The 17,381-nt window shown below is 41.0% G+C and overlaps 1 protein-coding gene and 1 long non-coding RNA gene across 2 annotated transcripts in view; both read right to left on the bottom strand.

Annotated features, from left to right (window-relative positions):
- LOC311038063 overlaps positions 1–17,381 on the bottom strand; it is a 332,539-nt gene that overhangs the window by 24,896 nt on the left and 290,262 nt on the right. The window lies entirely within an intron of this gene.
- Positions 1–17,381, bottom strand: part of LOC311038057 (uncharacterized protein) — a 51,830-nt gene that overhangs the window by 24,770 nt on the left and 9,679 nt on the right. The window contains exons 2-4 of the mRNA XM_084047362.1: positions 10,081–10,194; positions 7,476–7,606; positions 217–334 (exon numbers count right to left, since the gene is read on the bottom strand). The gene's annotated coding sequence lies outside the window, so the exon portion shown is untranslated. The remainder of the gene's footprint in view (positions 1–216; positions 335–7,475; positions 7,607–10,080; positions 10,195–17,381) is intronic.

The following is a 17,381-nucleotide window of genomic DNA, read 5'->3' as shown; positions in this document are numbered from 1 at the left end:
TTTAAATCTTTCAAAACTTACGCTTGTAGACCTGCTATTTCGCCATTTTCTTTTACTATTTCTGACTATAAAAATAAGGCTCAAGTGATTGAAAACCAGGAAAACAAATCACTTTTGCCATATCACAATATTATGATATGCAAAATCCCAGATGATATCTAGTCTCAAATCACAATATCGATATCAATAATCAATATATTGCCCAGCTGTACTTACAGTACAGGTGTGTAGCTCGTGGTTTCCCTTCAGTTCCTGGTCCGTGTGTCTTTTCTTCTCTTGTAGGTCTGAGAGCTCAGAGGAGACCTGCTGCTGGCGCACAGCGATCTCACACAGCCTGGTGACAAAACCATGGGTTTGAGGAGAGACAAGGAAGAGTTTAGCTCTTTCAAATACCCAGTCGATTCATCAAACAGTGAAATTCATAGCAAATAATGTGAGATGAAATGGGGGTAAAAAAAGAAAAACATTGTTAACACATTAAAACACACAGGGAAAGCACCTGTGTCTTTTTATACTTTGGCTATTTGAAAATAGTAGATATACAAGCTCATAGCACGTCACTTGGTGCCGCGCTATAAGCTAGTAGATCTGCTATTTTTTTAAAATTGTGAAAGGTTTTGCTAATCTTTGAGTGTATGTATTCTTTAAGCGATTTTATTTTACTCAAATCTTTGCTTCTGTGGGGTCCCTGCCCTGGTACAACATATTTTGAGATGGGGGGTCGGCGGCCAAATACATATACATTTGGGTGGTCCTTGACAATGAAAACATTGATATATAAACTTTTTTTTTCAGAAAACTGTTAGGATTTAGAAGACATTTGTAGAATCGGCCTCAGGTCTTAATGGGTTGAAATGGAGCATGTATACAGTGCCGTTCTCCAAAGCACTTCACAGTGTGCATTCCATTCACCTCTTCACACAAACATTGCGTGGGAAGAAAGGGGTAAACAATTGGCTATTCTAAATTTAGAACGGAAAAAGGCATATAATGCAAAATACAATGAATGTATATCATTTTAACATAGCTGTCCCTTTGATGAATGACAGTGTTAGTACAAGACCACAGACTGTTACTGTTAGCAACAGAGCAGTTGTTGGTCGTTAAGTCACTTGCTCGAGGGCGCCTCCTCAGCAGCAGTTGTTATTGGAAGGTTGAATGTAGCTCATGACATTTTCCCACACAGGTTTTTTCCCCCAAAATTATTTAAACCAGCAACTCCCTCAAGTCACATGGCTGCTTCTCTGACCCCACTTACATAACCGTTCAAAAGCATTACATCCTTAAGCAAATACACCGTGTTGTCAAAGACACACAAGCGGCTGATGGCAGCCTGTAATTACTCCTCCCTAAGTCAGCAACAGGCAAACATTCATGTGTAAACTATGTGACTGGTGGGGCTTTCCTGTGAGTACAGTGGATGCACTTACTTACTGATTGAGAGGATTAAGTAAGAACAGTGGATGCACAGGTCACGGAGTGCATTTGTACTCTATTCAGAGTTAAATTAACACTAACGATTTTACTGTGTGTATGCGAAGTGAGGAGCAGTGATGGAAGGTAACTAAGTACATTTACTTAAGTACAATTTTGAGGTATTTGTTTGTACTTTACTTGAGTATATCCAATTTCCAATACTTTTACTTCTACTCCACTACATCTCGGATCCAAATATTGTACTTTTACTCCACTACATTTATTTGATCACTTTAGTTCTAGTTACTTTGTAGATTTTGATAATTATTACAAAACATACATTAACCACTTCAGCCCTATATACATTTCGGCCATTTGAAAATAGCCCATCTACAAGCTCACAATGCGTCGCGATGCGACGCATTGTGACCTTGTGGCTTGTAGATCTGCTATTTTCAAATGGTTTTGATATATTTGAAAACTTGAAATGGGACATTCTGCATAATGAGTACTTTTACTTTTGGTACTTTAAGTACATATTGATGTCAATACTTTTGTACTTTTACTCAAGTCAATTTTGAATTCCGGACTTTTACTTGTAACAGAGTATTTCTACATTGCAGTATTGATACTTAGGGACAGGTCGATTTTTAAAGAAGGGTACCCCTGGAGAAAATATATGTGCCCTGATCTAAAATGCCATGACCCTCCCTTTGACTAAAACAAAAAAATCAATGACCCTCCCCAAGTGATTAAAAAAAAAAGATTAACCCTCCCCGCCTATAGGAGTGTCACGATATATTGTGTCACGATATAGCCTACCGTGGTATTAAAATGTGACGATAGGTATTGTCAAGATGTCATACTGTAATATCGTAATATTTTTTTAATTATTTTTCTTTTCTTTATTTTTGTTTGCCGGTGAAAGTTATAGGAGTTCTTACTGTATGGTGTATGATACGAAATGTAAAGCTTATCATAATCACAGTAATTATTAATCATGTCTTCCATCATATTCAAGATATTTTGGAGAGAAATGAAACAGACTCCAGTCACTTTCAGTTTAAAGCACTGCAGAGGTGAGGTGTTGTGTGTCAGCTGATGCTCGTTGACGCTCGTTAATGTGACATGCGTCAAAGCAGTTATGCCAGTCTGCACTCTAAAATAGGCCTACATCTAATCTAACATTGTTTACATGGTATTATACTGTAACTGTATCTGGTATTATAGATTTTTTTGAGCTGTTGGAAATAACTAGGCTGCACTTGGTTCGTAAAGTCCAGATGACAGAAATATGAGGTTTGTGGAATTTATAGTTATGCAGTGTTATATTATATTATATTATATTTGTTATATTAGTGTCTATCTGTCCTCTGAAACAATGGGTTTATAGTTAGTGAGAACTTCACTTCTCCCTTAAGCTTGCACAAATGTATTTGTTTGTGTGTACAAAGCACTTTGTAATTGTTTTTTAAAGTGCTTTATAATTGTTATTTTAAACTAAAGATGATGGCCAATGTTGATGATACATGAGAAAAGAACATTAATAATGTATCATATCAATATCATATGCCCAACATCATGTATGTATCGTGAAATTAGTGTTATCTTGACACCCCTAACCCTCCCCATCAAATACAACAACATGACATTTAAAACTGATAATATGTCCAATGTTTTGCTTTCCACATTGATTAGAACATTACTGTAGTCAGTCTTGCTAAATGCACAGTGTAGTGTCTGTAGTGGTAGCAGAATGGACAGTGTTCTAAACTTACATGTGGGAAACCTATTGAATTCCATAATTATTAACTACGGTGACTACACTGTTGCCTACATCATGGGTTTTCAACTGGTGGTCCGTGGAGGTATTGCATGTGGTCCCTGACCATGCATTTAGTAATGTAGGAAAGTGAAGATTTGTATTATGTTCTATTTTATCGATGGTGGATACTGTTAATGTGCGTGACAACAGAAAGGAAATTCAACTCAAGGATGACAGTTTTACACACGTACGTCGGACATCCGACTCCGAGTCAGACAGCCGACTTCCAAGTAACTGACAACATTGATGCGTCATCATACATCAAATAAAAGCCTGTATTTACCTTGATGTACTAAAACCTCCCTTAAATAATTCCACAGAAATGGGAGTTAGAATTTCAAGGGAAACTGTACAGGTTTACCTGGTTGGGTCATCATTAGTAGGAAATGTGCCCATATCAATCGCTATTTTATCAATTCAAAATTGCATGACCCTCCCTTGGATTCAAAGTAAAATTAGCTGACCCTACCTTGTACTAAAATTAGAAACGCATGACCCTCCCCGACTGGTCCCTTATGATACAGTATTGATGCAGAATGACTGCTCAACGGTATCCGTGTGCAGTTTTAAAATATCCCCACTTGAGGGAGCTAAATCTCTGCAACAGAACAAGAACGAGCCCACAGAGAACAAGCAGCGGGTGGAAGGGGTTTTGTCTGCTGAAATAGGAAATAGATAGATAGCTCATTTGGAGGAAACCTTTGATGGATATGCTAAGAAATTAACATCAAAATGTAAGGAAAGGCAAATTAATGCAACTGACACGAAAACAACTGCATGAAAAACAAAAGGCCTTAGGGGGAAATTATTAACATTTTGTTAATGAGAAATTCAAGGGTGTCTACTGCCTTTCCCGCGCGTGTGTGCGTGCGTGCGTGCGTGCGTGCGTGCGGCTATGCATGCATTAATGTCTGTACTGTAACTGCCATGTATTGTGTGCATGTGTGAAGGCGATTGCATGTGTGTGTGTGCGTGCGTGCGTGGTTGTGCGTTAACCCATTGAGACCTGAAGCCGATTCTACATGTCTCCTAAATCTCAACAGTATTATGAAAAACGTATGTTTCTATATCAGTGGATTTGAGTTAAAAATGTTTGCTTTAAAAATATATACATTCAAAGATTTGCAAACATTTTCACGATTTTTCAAAAATAGCAGATCTACAAGCTCGTAGCGCGGCACTCGGTGCCGCGCTACGAGCTTGTATATCTGCTATTTTTGAATAGCCCAAAGTGTAAAATAATGCTTTTTAGCGCACATCTATAAATGACACAGTTCCAGGTCTTAATGCGTTAACAGAACTGTCAGAAGGAGGACTTTTCTTTCTCCACGTGCTTACGGGGGCTGCTGGCGACAGACAGGGTGCACAAACACATAGAGGCGCTGAATGAACTCATCACATCACAACAGATTAGAGGTTCTGAGAGGAGAACACACACTCCAATCAGCTGTCAGGGAACCCATCAAACACTGCCTCCGACAATATGCTCCCTTATCATTTGCCGCTATTCTGTACGTGTGAGTGGGTAGTGTTTGATTGTGTGTGTGCGTGTGCGTGCGTGCGTGTGCGTGTGTGTGCGTGTGTGTGTGTGTGTGTGGGGTATGGTTTTATACATTTATGTTCCATCTATGTCTGTGTGCATTTTTATATCTTGTTTGTCGCAGCGCGATACGTTGTGAGCTTGTAACTCGGCTATTTTCGGTGCAGGTTTTTTTTTTAAATAAAAGATACATTTTTAATTTATAAACTTGCCATCCTAAAAGTACAGTAAAGAAGCACGTGTGTTTGTCTGTGTATGTGAGTGTGTTTTGATGTATTTATGCAGTCTCCTTTTTAAGCGTCCTATTCTGTAATATATAGCAATTCATATCCAAGCTTTCAGCTAAAATGTGACACACATGTACATTCTATACAGTGAAATACACACACACACACACACGCATGCACGCACGCACGCGCACACACACACACACACACACGCACGCACACACAAATCCACGCTCACCCTACCAGCTGTCAAGCTATTCTGATTAGGTGCTTACTTACAGAAATGTGTAAATAGGACACTATAATTATACGGATGTATAACAAACACGTTTCACTTCATAATTGGAGGTGAAAAATGTGTGGGTGTTTCTGTGCGCTGTGACACTTTCATTTGGAGAAAAGTGTGGGGTATTTGTGTGTTACTGTAGAGATGCCCTTATGATACACATCGGTTAATATATATATATATATGTTACAGTTGATGTGGGAAATCAGCCACCGGAGCCCGTAACCTATATTGTATAGATACAGTGGTGGAAAAAGTACTCACATGTTTTACTTAAGTAAAAGTATCAAACAGCAGTGACAACACACAAATGTGTGTGGGGAGGAATTAATTGTCATAATGATTAAATTGGGGAGAAAAAGGGGCAAAAACCACAATAATATAAATAATAATAATAAGCATGTGGTTAAGACGCAGGGCAAAGAAGCATTTTGGCAGAGCAACGATCCTGTAATCCTCTCTCACTGGGAGTGTGATCCTCTGATCCATGCAGGGTGGGGCAGTTTGTTACATTTAACATGATGTTTTGTTGAAAAGATTCATTAATCTGCCCTAAGGGGTTTGATCCACCTGAAGTCACGGAAAGTGCCAATGATGCAGTGATGGGAATCCTCTCTCTCTCTCTGTGTGTGTGTGTGTGTGTGTGTGTGTGTGTGTGTGTGTGTGTGTGTGTGTGTGTGTGTGTGTGTGTGTGTGTGTGTGTGTGTGTGTGTGTGTGTGTGTGTGTGTGTGTGTGTGTGTGTGTGTGTGTGTGTGTGTGTGTGTGTGTGTGTGTTGGCAAATCTTGAGTTTTGTCTTGTCTTGTTTTGTCTTGTCTTGCATGTGACAAATATCAAATAATATTGTAGGATAGAACAAAGAATAACGGATTGCAGGATAGCTACGGGCAAATCTTACTCTTGTGTTGACCCTGTTCTTTCTATACTCATTAAGAAGTTCTTCAATAGTATTTAAAACCCTATCCCTAACCCCCTAACCCTAACCCTTGAAACTGGAGTTTTTCCTAATGCCTTCAAAACTGCTGTTGTGAAACCTCTACTGAATATAAGCCCAATTTGGACTGTGAAGTTCTAAGAAATGAACAGTTCTGAAGAAAAAGATTCATTAGTTGTAATTATCATGTGTCAGAGAAATATATGACATAACGTTTGGTGTTGCACAAGGGAGCTAACTTGGACCTTTGCTGTTCTATGCTTCTTCCAGTGGACCCGTAGGCAGCGGTTCCGGCAGTGAACTATCCCTTTAAGTTCCCTGACTGCCTGTCTGTGTGCAATCAATAAATGGATGATCTACAGCACAACTTTCTCAAATGAGATGAGCTCTTCAGAATAATTTTTGCTGTTTTCTTACGTTTTCCTTGTCATATTTTAATCTGTTCTAAAGACACATGCACACCAGAGCATAAAGGTCAGAGTCAGACCAATTCACGTCATGTTCATATGTATTGAACACCCCATCATACTGTAGCTGCATACACAATGAAATAAAAACATTAAAAACATACGCACACACATTGACACCCACTCTCTGTGAGTGTGTATATCCCTCTTAATCTCACTTTCCCTTTCTTTCTCACACGCACACACGCACACGCACACACACACACACACACACACACACACACACACACACACACACACACACACACACACTAAGACTTAGGATTTTACTGTGTAAGGCTAAATGCCTAAAATAATAAAACAATCAGACAGGCAGAGACAGGCTGGATCCTTTGAGGTTGATCCTTGGAACTGAACATACTGATGTTTGGATATACAGGACAAAATCCCACAGTTTGTGTTGTATCTGTTCCACAACAGCTGCTGTGACCAAACCTCACACCACACCACACCACACCACCTGAAACTACATCATGTGACCAGACCTCACACCACAACATCATAACCTATATTAGTGGTTCTCAAACGTTTTAATTTCACGGACCTCCCCATAACTTGCAGACCTCAAAGTGGGGTCCGGGGGCTCCCTGGAGCCTGCAGAACCGCGTTGGGCAAGCATTCCCAACTTGCATCGTTCCCCATTTACATCGTTGCCAACTTGCGCGGTCACCGGTACATATTTAATACGTAAAAATCTTAAAAACGTGTGTGTGTGCGTGTGCGTGTGCGTGTGTGTGTGTGTGTGTGTGTGTGTGTGTGTGTGTGTGTGCGTGTGTCTTACTGTGTGTGTATGTTGGTGAGCTCCTGCTCTGTCTGACTGTGTAGCTGCTGGAGGTGAAAGGTCAGCTCCTGGCACTCTACAGTGTAGCTCCAAACACCTCCTCTGTCTGAGACGTCCTCAAACAACACACCCTGAGGAGGAGAGAGAGCGAGAGAGAGACTGTTCACTTCAAGCTGACATATCGACATATTACCAACATAAAATAACTTGTGTTTTCAAGCCAGGCCCATCCCGACTTGATCTGATATCATTTGCATGCACACTAAAAATCCTCAGTGTTAATAGGACTCTGATCGCGTACAAATGGAACCAAATTAACACTCTGGATTTTGCTGTGTGTCCATTAAAAATAATTATCCATCCATCTGTCAAACATAACCTTCAATTAAATAATGAGGGGTGTGTGGTCATGACAGGTTTTTGTCTGTTTTTGTTTGATGCAGGCAGGTTGAGGTGTTACACATTGGCAGTGGTGTAAAGTAACTAAGTACATTTACTCAAGTTCTGTACCGTACAATTTTGAACTTTAGTGGAGTATTTCCGATTTTCAATACTTTTACTTCTACTCCACTACTATCTCTGAGGAAAATATTATACTTTTACTCCACTACAACTATTTGAAAACTTTAGTTAGGCTACTAGTTACTTTTTAGATTTAGATTTGTATTACTAAACATACATTAACCACTTAAGCGACGCGTTGTGAGCTTGTAGATCTGCTATTTTCAAAAGATTTGTATATATTTTGAAAACTTGAAATGGGACATTCCTGCATAATGAGATGAGATAAAGATTTGTATTTTTTACAGTGCACACGCCTCAGAACGAAAGTATGAACTCTGTATTTCATACTTTCACAAATATTAAAAAATGTGCGTTGTAGGCAGTGGTCGTGTTACAATCATGTCTAGGGGACGGATGGATTGCGACATAAAGTCGAGAGCCAACTCAAGTAAATACTCAAGTATTCAAAGGGAAAAAATCTTCAGAAATTCAAGTCAAAAATATATACAGAAATGTTCAGAAATAGTGAAAATAGCATATCCACGAGCTACAAAACAAAACAAAAAATGCTCCAAAACTTTACTTAAGTACAGTACTCAAGTAAATGTACTTGAGTTACTGTCCACCACTGGTTGTGAGCTTATGGATAGCTGATCCCAAAGGCATCCCAACATCCCAAAGCCCCACCTGGACTTGTCTCACTCTCAAGGCCCACCAGTGTGCCTCGGGACACTGTTTGAGAACCACTGTATCTGAATCTGCTGTATATAGAATATACTGTGAAGTTGTTTACACAAAGTTAGGTGGCAGCTACTGAGGAAAAAAGTGCTGTTGGTGTATACAATATACCACGTTTTATTTTAATGCACATGTACATTTGATGATGCTCTTTTTTGCACTCTTTCTTTTCTTTAAATCTTTTTACGATTTCTATCATTATTCTGTTGTTATTACCTATGCTCCTGCATTGTCTGAAGGAAGCCAAACCAACATAAGTTTTACTCTTATAAGTACCTGTACATAAGATGTAACAATAAAGAACAAACTTGAACCTTGAACCTTGGATTAGACTGAATGAGAGACATACTGAATGAGAGACACAGGTACAGTGAAGGGTGAAGACAGATAGAAGACAGATATGTCTTCACCAAAGACAAGTGAAGACAGATATGAAATTAAAAGGAAATGACAGCATGTCTGGGTATAAAGTCCTGTTTTGTCCTGACTTGGTTGAATGAAGGGAATAGGTCATGATCTAATCCTTTCCACACTGAGTGACTCATGGACTCATAGACTAAATCACATTCGTCATTGCTCTCTATAGCAGGGGTTCTCAAACATATTCATGTCAAGGACCGCCCAAATTGATATGTACAGTATTTTGACTTTGATTCTACACTGTCTCCTTCTTAGCTTTCCTACTGTGTGTCTCTCCTACGGTGTCTCCCTCTTAGCTTTCCTCCTGTCTGTCTTTCCTACACCGTTTCCCTTTCAGCTTTCCTACAGTCTGTCTCTCCTCCAGCTTTCCTACTGTCTGTCAAAATTAAAAACAAGCATGTTCATGCTCTCTTTGTAAAGGGATATCCTGGCTCTAGATTGTGAAAGATAGGAGGGTGCGTGAGAAAGAGCAACAAGTGGAGAGATAGAAAGAGACTGGAGAGAAATGTAGACACAGTAAAATCCTCAGAGTTCATTTATCTATGTGTAACTCAGAATGTACAAATGTAACCAAATGGACCCTCCACTTGGTTATACTTGTACACTCCCCACAGTAAAATTGACACTGAGGATTTTACTGTGTGAAGTTGGGCATTTGGTGATGAATATCTGCTGTTGACTGATCCACATGTGAACCCACATGAACAGACACATCAGACCCACAGCCTCCTGGTGAACTCTGGTTTCTCCACTCCATTTCTGTTCTAAGCTGCTGATAATCATCATACGAGTATTTTTCTTTTAGAGGTGTCATGCTATCTGTCTGTCTGTCTGTCTGTCTGTCTGTCTGTCTGTCTGTCTGTCTGTCTGTCGGTCGTTGATACTTGTAGAGAACAAGTCAGAGAAGGAATAAAACTAAAGTTGTGTCTTTCAGGTACAGTACCTGCCAGTCTTCAGCGGCAGAGTTTTGTAGGATGTGAACTTTATCCTCTAGCAGCTGCCGTAGTTTTTCCAGCAGTGGAGGAAACACCTCTTTGTCTGTGTGAATCCTTAATGCCTGTAAGGAGAAGGAGAGACAATTCAACTGATTGGACTCTTGAAGGTTAAAAACTAGGACATTATGTGGATCTCGGGATCCACACATAGACACATCATGGCTCCAATGTGGATCTCGGACTTGGCTTCAATGTACAGCACAGATGTGACATTCCAAAGTTTCAGAGACCCTGCTAATGGCACTTCAGTGAAACATCAGTGAATTGTCCAAGCATTGTCACGGACAAAGGAGGGGATTTGCCAAGTGTGAAACGGTGCCAGGTGCGAATTGGCCTCTTTTCTCTCCTAGGCAAATCAGGCACAACAAAGGGGGGGCTTTCAGGAAGAGATCAGGAAAAGTGAAGAGAAGTGGTCAGATGCCATGTCTATATATCTCAGACTTTATGTGACCAAACGTATGCATGACATTGACCCAAAAATGTGGGCAAGGATTCAGCGCGATCAAAGCCCCAATGACTGTTATTCTAAAATGAAAGTTATGTGAAAATGAAGTGAAAACTATTTTTGTGGAAGCAACTCTGTGGCCTATTGGCAGCGTGCAAACAAAGGCTGGCGATGATCGGTCCAGCAGTTTTCGAAATTAGCTCCCGACAGTCACACACACACACACACACACACACACACACACACACAATACACGTATTCCTATGGGCTGAGACTGTCAGCGGGGAGTGTTGGACGGGAGGAGTCGGACAAAGGCTCTATTACCTCCCGATGAGGGCTCCTCACTGGCAGGCTGAGTCAGTAGGGCACAACAGCAGTGACAACACACACATGTGTGGGGGTGAATAATTGGCATAACGACTAAATTGGGGAGAAAAAGGGGGTAACCCCCCCCCCCCCCCCAAAAAAAAGATTTAACAAAAGAACTACACACTATTCACACATAAAACACACATCAGAGAAATAATGATAGTGTTCTTCCTGGGTGTGGCTGAAAACAAAGAGTGACCCGGACTTAAGAATGTCTGGAATTAATGGAATTAAATTAGTAATACTAATAGTAGAAGTAGAAGCGGTAGCGATGGTGGTAACAGAAGCAACAGCAGTTGTTGTAGTAGTAGCAGTGGTTCCCACACTTTTTGTCTGCTCAAGATCCAAAAGAGAACTTTAGTGTCTCCCAGGGACCCAAAGGAGAACTTTAGTTTCTCCCCGGGACCCTAACATACAAAAATATCATTATGAATTAACCACATAAGCCCTGTTTAAAAAATATCCCATCTAAAAGCTCACAACAAGTCACGGATGTGACGCGTTTTGAGCTTGTAGATCTGTCATTTCCAACACGTGATACCATAACCGAGCATAATTAAGCATAAAATGTGGTCTGAATTTGACCTAATAAGCCAACCTATAACTGTCAAGTAAGTAATCTAATCAGTTTATCACTAAAACAGTGTTTTGTGTTGTCTCCAATTAAGAAGCCTATAAGTTAGACTCTATACTTGATATAATGTTTTGACACAGAGAATGTCATGAGACCAACCTGGCAAAGGAAATAAATGGATAATTTATAACAGCTTAAAAATAAAAAAGATCACATGTAGCATCTTCATGCTATAAGGGCCAACTTCAGTCAATACCATGTCTTCACAAAGACCAACTTTATTTTTACCGTCACATATTTTTAAATAAAACAAAATCTCACCAGCCCATTCCAACACGTACTGTAATCATTAAAGACGAAATGAAGATGATATAAAGCAGCTCACCATCATTTAAACATTTCATAATATTAAATGTAGCTCACTTTGCCAACACTATTAACCACTGAGCGTATAATCTACTGTCGGTATAACTTACTAATGAAATATTCTAGGTATAAAGTGCATGTTGTGATACTCACTGCAGGCCTCAGAAAGGACAGAGAACCATTCATGATGAGAGACGGACTGAAACTAATTTACCAAGCCAGATGAGACCCCAGGGGGAGTGTGTGTGTGTGTGTGTGTGTGTGTGTGTGTGTGTGTGTGTGTGTGTGTGTGTGTGTGTGTGTGTGTGTGTGTGTGTGTGTGTGTGTGTGTGTGTGAGGGGGGGTGTCGATGCTTTTGTGTACATGGTGATGACCCTAGCTACAACCTTTCCATTGACCACAAAGAAAGAGACAGAGTTTGATTCTGTGTGTGTGTGTGAGAGAGAGAGAGAGAGAGAGAGAGAGAGAGAGAGAGAGAGAGAGAGAGAGAGAGAGAGAGAGAGAGAGAGAGAGAGAGAGAGAGAGAGAGAGAGAGAGAGAGAGGGGGGGGGGGTGTGATAGTTAATATCCTGCCATGGTTTGTCTGCCTGATTGATCAGTTTACTTAGGAGTGTGTGTGTGTGTGTGTGTGTGTGTGTGTGTGTGTGTGTGTGTGTGTGTGTGTGTGTGTGTGTGTGTGTGTGTGTGTGTGTGTGTGTGTGTGTGTGTGTGTGTGTGCGCGTGCGTGCGTGCGTGCGTGCGTGCGTGCGTGCGTGCGTGCGTGCGTGCGTGCGTGCGTGCGTGAGAGAGAGGAGAACTAAACTAGAACATTTATTTAAACCTGCGGTCTGTACGTTTTATATCAAACCTGAGAGACCACACATCTACAAGACGGAATCCCCACTTGGTTAGGATAGTGCATATATTGCACTCATGAGCTTCAGGCTGTACTTCTTGTCAACCAGTAAGTGTCCTACCCGACACCAGGGTCTACATTTCTCAGTGGAAGAGTAGGGAGACCCACCTCCAACCACTGCAGGTGTACTAGATAATATTGTATTAACATACTCTACCATATTATGTTTTATCCATGTGCTTTCTGATCATGTTTATAGGCTTTTATTATTGCTTTGTGAATGGACTATGGTTTATATGTTGCTATTGTCTCTTGGTAAGCAATTTGGGTCAACTACCTTATAGTGCGGAAAATACGGTACTGTTGTTTTTAAACGTGCTATATAAATAAACTGACTTGACCTCAATCACTTTATTGACTTTTGAATTTTACAGATTCTCGTTTTATTTTTTACAAGCAATGTTTAAACTACACAGTAAAATGCTCAGTGTAAGACAAGTGCATCCATTTATAACCCTGCGAGTGTACAAATGTAACCAAATGGACCCTCACGGGTCCATTTGGTTACATTTGAACGCTCTCAGAGTTAATTTCTCACTGATGGTTTTAAAGTGTATCCGGGGGCAGTACCCAGCTGTAGGGTGTCCCACCCAGGCGAGGGTGTGTTTGGGTGGGTTCGAGTTGTCAGTCTTGGTTCAAGGTTTGATGACTGTGGCTCGCGGCCAAGTGTGACACACCTTGATAAGCAGCCAGGTATGAGGGTGGAGATTCTCTCTCTCTCTCTCTCTCCCTCTTTCTCTCTCTGATCAATTCAAAAACGTACTGTTACAGTTTTGTCAGTGGCGTTAATGTTGACAAGGTAGTAAGACACGTTTTCGCAATAATAAATCCAGATAAGACAATCCAGAAAGACACACGCAACCCCCCCCCACACACACACACACACACACACACACACACACACACACACACACACACACACACACACACACACACACACACACACTAAGAAGTAAAGACAAACGGATTCGGTTGGTTCTCTCTCTTCATGTTGGGTTTCCCGACGTGTCTCTTGTGTCTTGGAACAGGAAGGAATGAATATGTGAAAAAGAAGGACACAATCTTCCAGATGTAGAAGATGATCTTCCACGTGAGATGAAGATCATCTTCCACATGTGAGGTCATGCACCATCGTGTCAAAGCTCTAACAGGACACTGTTCGCCAGTTCGTCGCACACCTGTGTCGCCTGTGTGAAAAAGCTGACCTACAAGCTCCCAACGCGTTGCGGATAAGGGAGGATAAGGAGGCCAATAACAGACCGCTGTCTAATCAAAGGCTCAGAGTACCTGCTCATATCGATCTGCTACATTGCTCTCAAGATTGTTTTTGAAAACATTTGAAGCGAGATATAGACAATGCTATAACCGAATATTTATTTTATTTTATCAACACTTCCCATAGTTTTCCAAGGCGACGCGTTGCACTGGACACACCTGGCTGGCATATTTTTTATGGACTACTTACATTACCGTAAACAATGAAATCCGTTGTTTTGTTCTTGGTCAATTTATTAATTTGGGTCAATTTATAAATGTATTTATTAAGTGGGATAATCAATGGACCCAGACCCAGGGTCACTCACTCACTCACTCACTCACTCACTCACTCACTCACTCACTCACTCACTCACTCACTCACTCACTCACTCACACACACACACACACACACACACACACACACACACACACACACACACACACACACACACACACACACACACACACACACACACACACACACACACACACACACACACACACACACACACACACAACGATTAACCCAGACCCAGGGTCATTAGACCCAGAGGGGTCTTCATCACCTTGAAGGGGTTTATTTCTCAATAATGACCTGCTCCCCATTGATTATCCCTAGCTTAGTCAACTGTCTCCTCATTTTCACATTGACAGATGGAGAGCCTTCTCAGATGTTTTATCTATTTCTCACCTAACCAACGGCTCTGTCAACTTGCCACACAGCAAATTCCTTAGTGATAATTTCAGTACTTGGAAAAATATAAATAAACAGTGTTTGGGAAATTTACATTTACAATGTTGTTTGTGATAATCAGAGTTGAACTTGAATTAACACTTTTGAAAACAAATCGCTTTCTCTCTGTCTCTCCATCTCACTGTCTCTCCATCTCTCTCTCTCCCTCTCTCTCTCTCTCTCCATCTCTCTCTCTGTTAAATTAGCAGAACACAACAAATCTCTGTACTTAGTCTCACACACAGTAGCCAGAATATCCGAGATCTCTGCCTACTGATAAGCCTAAATTAAATGAATGGGCAAAACTTGGTGGAAACTATTACTGGTGTCCGGGGACCCCCAGGGGTCGCGCTAAGAACTTGTAGATCTGCTATTTTTGAAAAATCACAACACACACACGCACACGCACGCACGCACGCACGCACGCGCGCGCACACACACACACACACACACACACACACACACACACACACACACACACACACACACACACACACACACACACACACACACACACACACACACACACACACACACACACACACACACACACACACACACACACACACACACACACACACACACACACAGTCAAGTTTGAGGTTCACACTGAAATCGAAACTGAAGAAATCAATGGCTGTCACTATTCTATACCACCTCCTGGCTCAAGGACTTTATGTCATTTCTGTCATCGGAAAAGGTAAAGTACTCTCTAAGAGGCTCGATTGCCACTTTTTATGATAGATGGCAACCGCTTATCACATTCATAAACACCCTCACATCCCTTGACCCAGACTGATCCTAAGGAAATACTCCTTCTCTGAGGTGAGCACCTCAGATACTCTGACGTAAACTCCGCCCCATTATATCTTGGTTCGTTTTTAATCTACTTTCTTTTTGTTTGTTTTTGTTTCAGTTTTTTGTTGTTCTTGGTCAATTTCAGTCCTGTCTGTGTCTCCTCATGTCCCATAAAAGTAAAAAAGAATCATGGTGATATGTTAATGTTGACAACCAACCTTCTTTTCTCTGTACCACCTATGTTTCACCAATAAAAGACATACATATTTTAAAAAAAAAACGTATTACTATTCTGACCACAGTAACAGGCACCGCGTGTGATTTGTTTTAAGAGTTTTATGATCAACAGTGGCGTTTTTATAACTTGTGGTTGTGATCTACTGTATATGCATTGTGGCTAAATGGAAAATACTTGTAGGAAGTAGGAGAAATAAATAATTGTACTTTAGGTTTGGGGTGTTTTGTAGACAATGTTGACAACGAGAAAAACAAAAACATTATGTCATCCTTAATATGCTTTACCTGCATGCAGGCATTAGTACAGTAATGTCAGGATATACACTGCTTTGCATGTCTACATGCACGCACACGCACACACACACACACACACACACACACACACACACACACACACACACACACACACACACACACACTTTACGATACAGTGCATATAATACAGACAGGCAGAGAGCGTGTCAAGAAAGCAGAAAGATAGATGCAGACTAGTTTCAGTCTCATTAAATGAGACCGAAAGAGTGTTGTGGCAACATCAACAGAATGTGAACGTCAACAACATCTTCTCTACCCGACAGCATCCGCCCACCAACTACCACCCCACCCCGCTCGCTGGACAACCAGTATGGCTGGGCCATTGACTTGGAGGAGAGCCATTTCTCTCCCAGATGCTAAATTGGAGCCTGGAGGTGCTGCATAATACAAAACAACCCTCACTTAAAGTGAAAAGTGGAATTGCAGAGAAACTGTATTTCAGTACAGAGCCCTGACGTACCACATGGCATATATATGAGAAGAATGACCAATTAGGGGCTGTTGTCTCATCACCGTTTAGTGGAACACAGAAATATGGTCCGACACTGTTCTAGTCCCCACAACTTTATCTGAGTAATGCCTAATTTATGCGACAGTGTAATGAATAGCCGATCTACATGCTAACAGCGTGTTGCATTTTTTTGTTTAGATTGGGGTTAATAGGTTTAGATTGGATTTGATGCATTTTAGCCGATCTATAGATGGCTGTCTATAAAGGTAATTAATCAATCTATATATATATATATATATATATATATATATATATATATATATATATATATATATATATAGAGAGAGAGAGAGAGAGAGAGAGAGAGAGAGAGAGAGAGAGAGAGAGAGAGAGAGAGAGAGAGAGAGAGAGAGAGAGAGAGAGAGAGAGAGAGAGAGAGAGAGAGAGAGAGAGAGAGAGAGAGAGAGAGAGAGAGAGAGAGAGAGAGAGAGAGAGAGAGAGAGAGAGAGAGAGAGAGAGAGAGAGAGAGAGAACGAGAGAGAGAGAGAGAGAACGAGAGAACGAGAGAGAGAGTCTGTCTCTCCTACACTGTCTCCTTCTCAACTTTCCAATTGTCTGTCTCTCCTACACTGTCTCCTTCTCAACCTTCCTAATGTCGGTCTCTCCTACGCTGTCTCCCTCACAGCTTTCCTACAGACTGTCTCTCCTACGCTGTCTCCCTCACAGCTTTCCTACAGACCGTCTCTCCTACGCTGTCTCCCTCACAGCTTTCCTACAGACCGTCTCTCTCACGCAGTCTCCCTCACAGC

The sequence above is a fragment of the Gymnoscopelus microlampas genome (assembly GCF_963454915.1).
Source record: "Gymnoscopelus microlampas genome assembly, chromosome: 21".
Lineage (NCBI taxonomy): Eukaryota > Metazoa > Chordata > Actinopteri > Myctophiformes > Myctophidae > Gymnoscopelus > Gymnoscopelus microlampas.
This window is presented reverse-complemented; position numbering and strand designations above follow the sequence as displayed.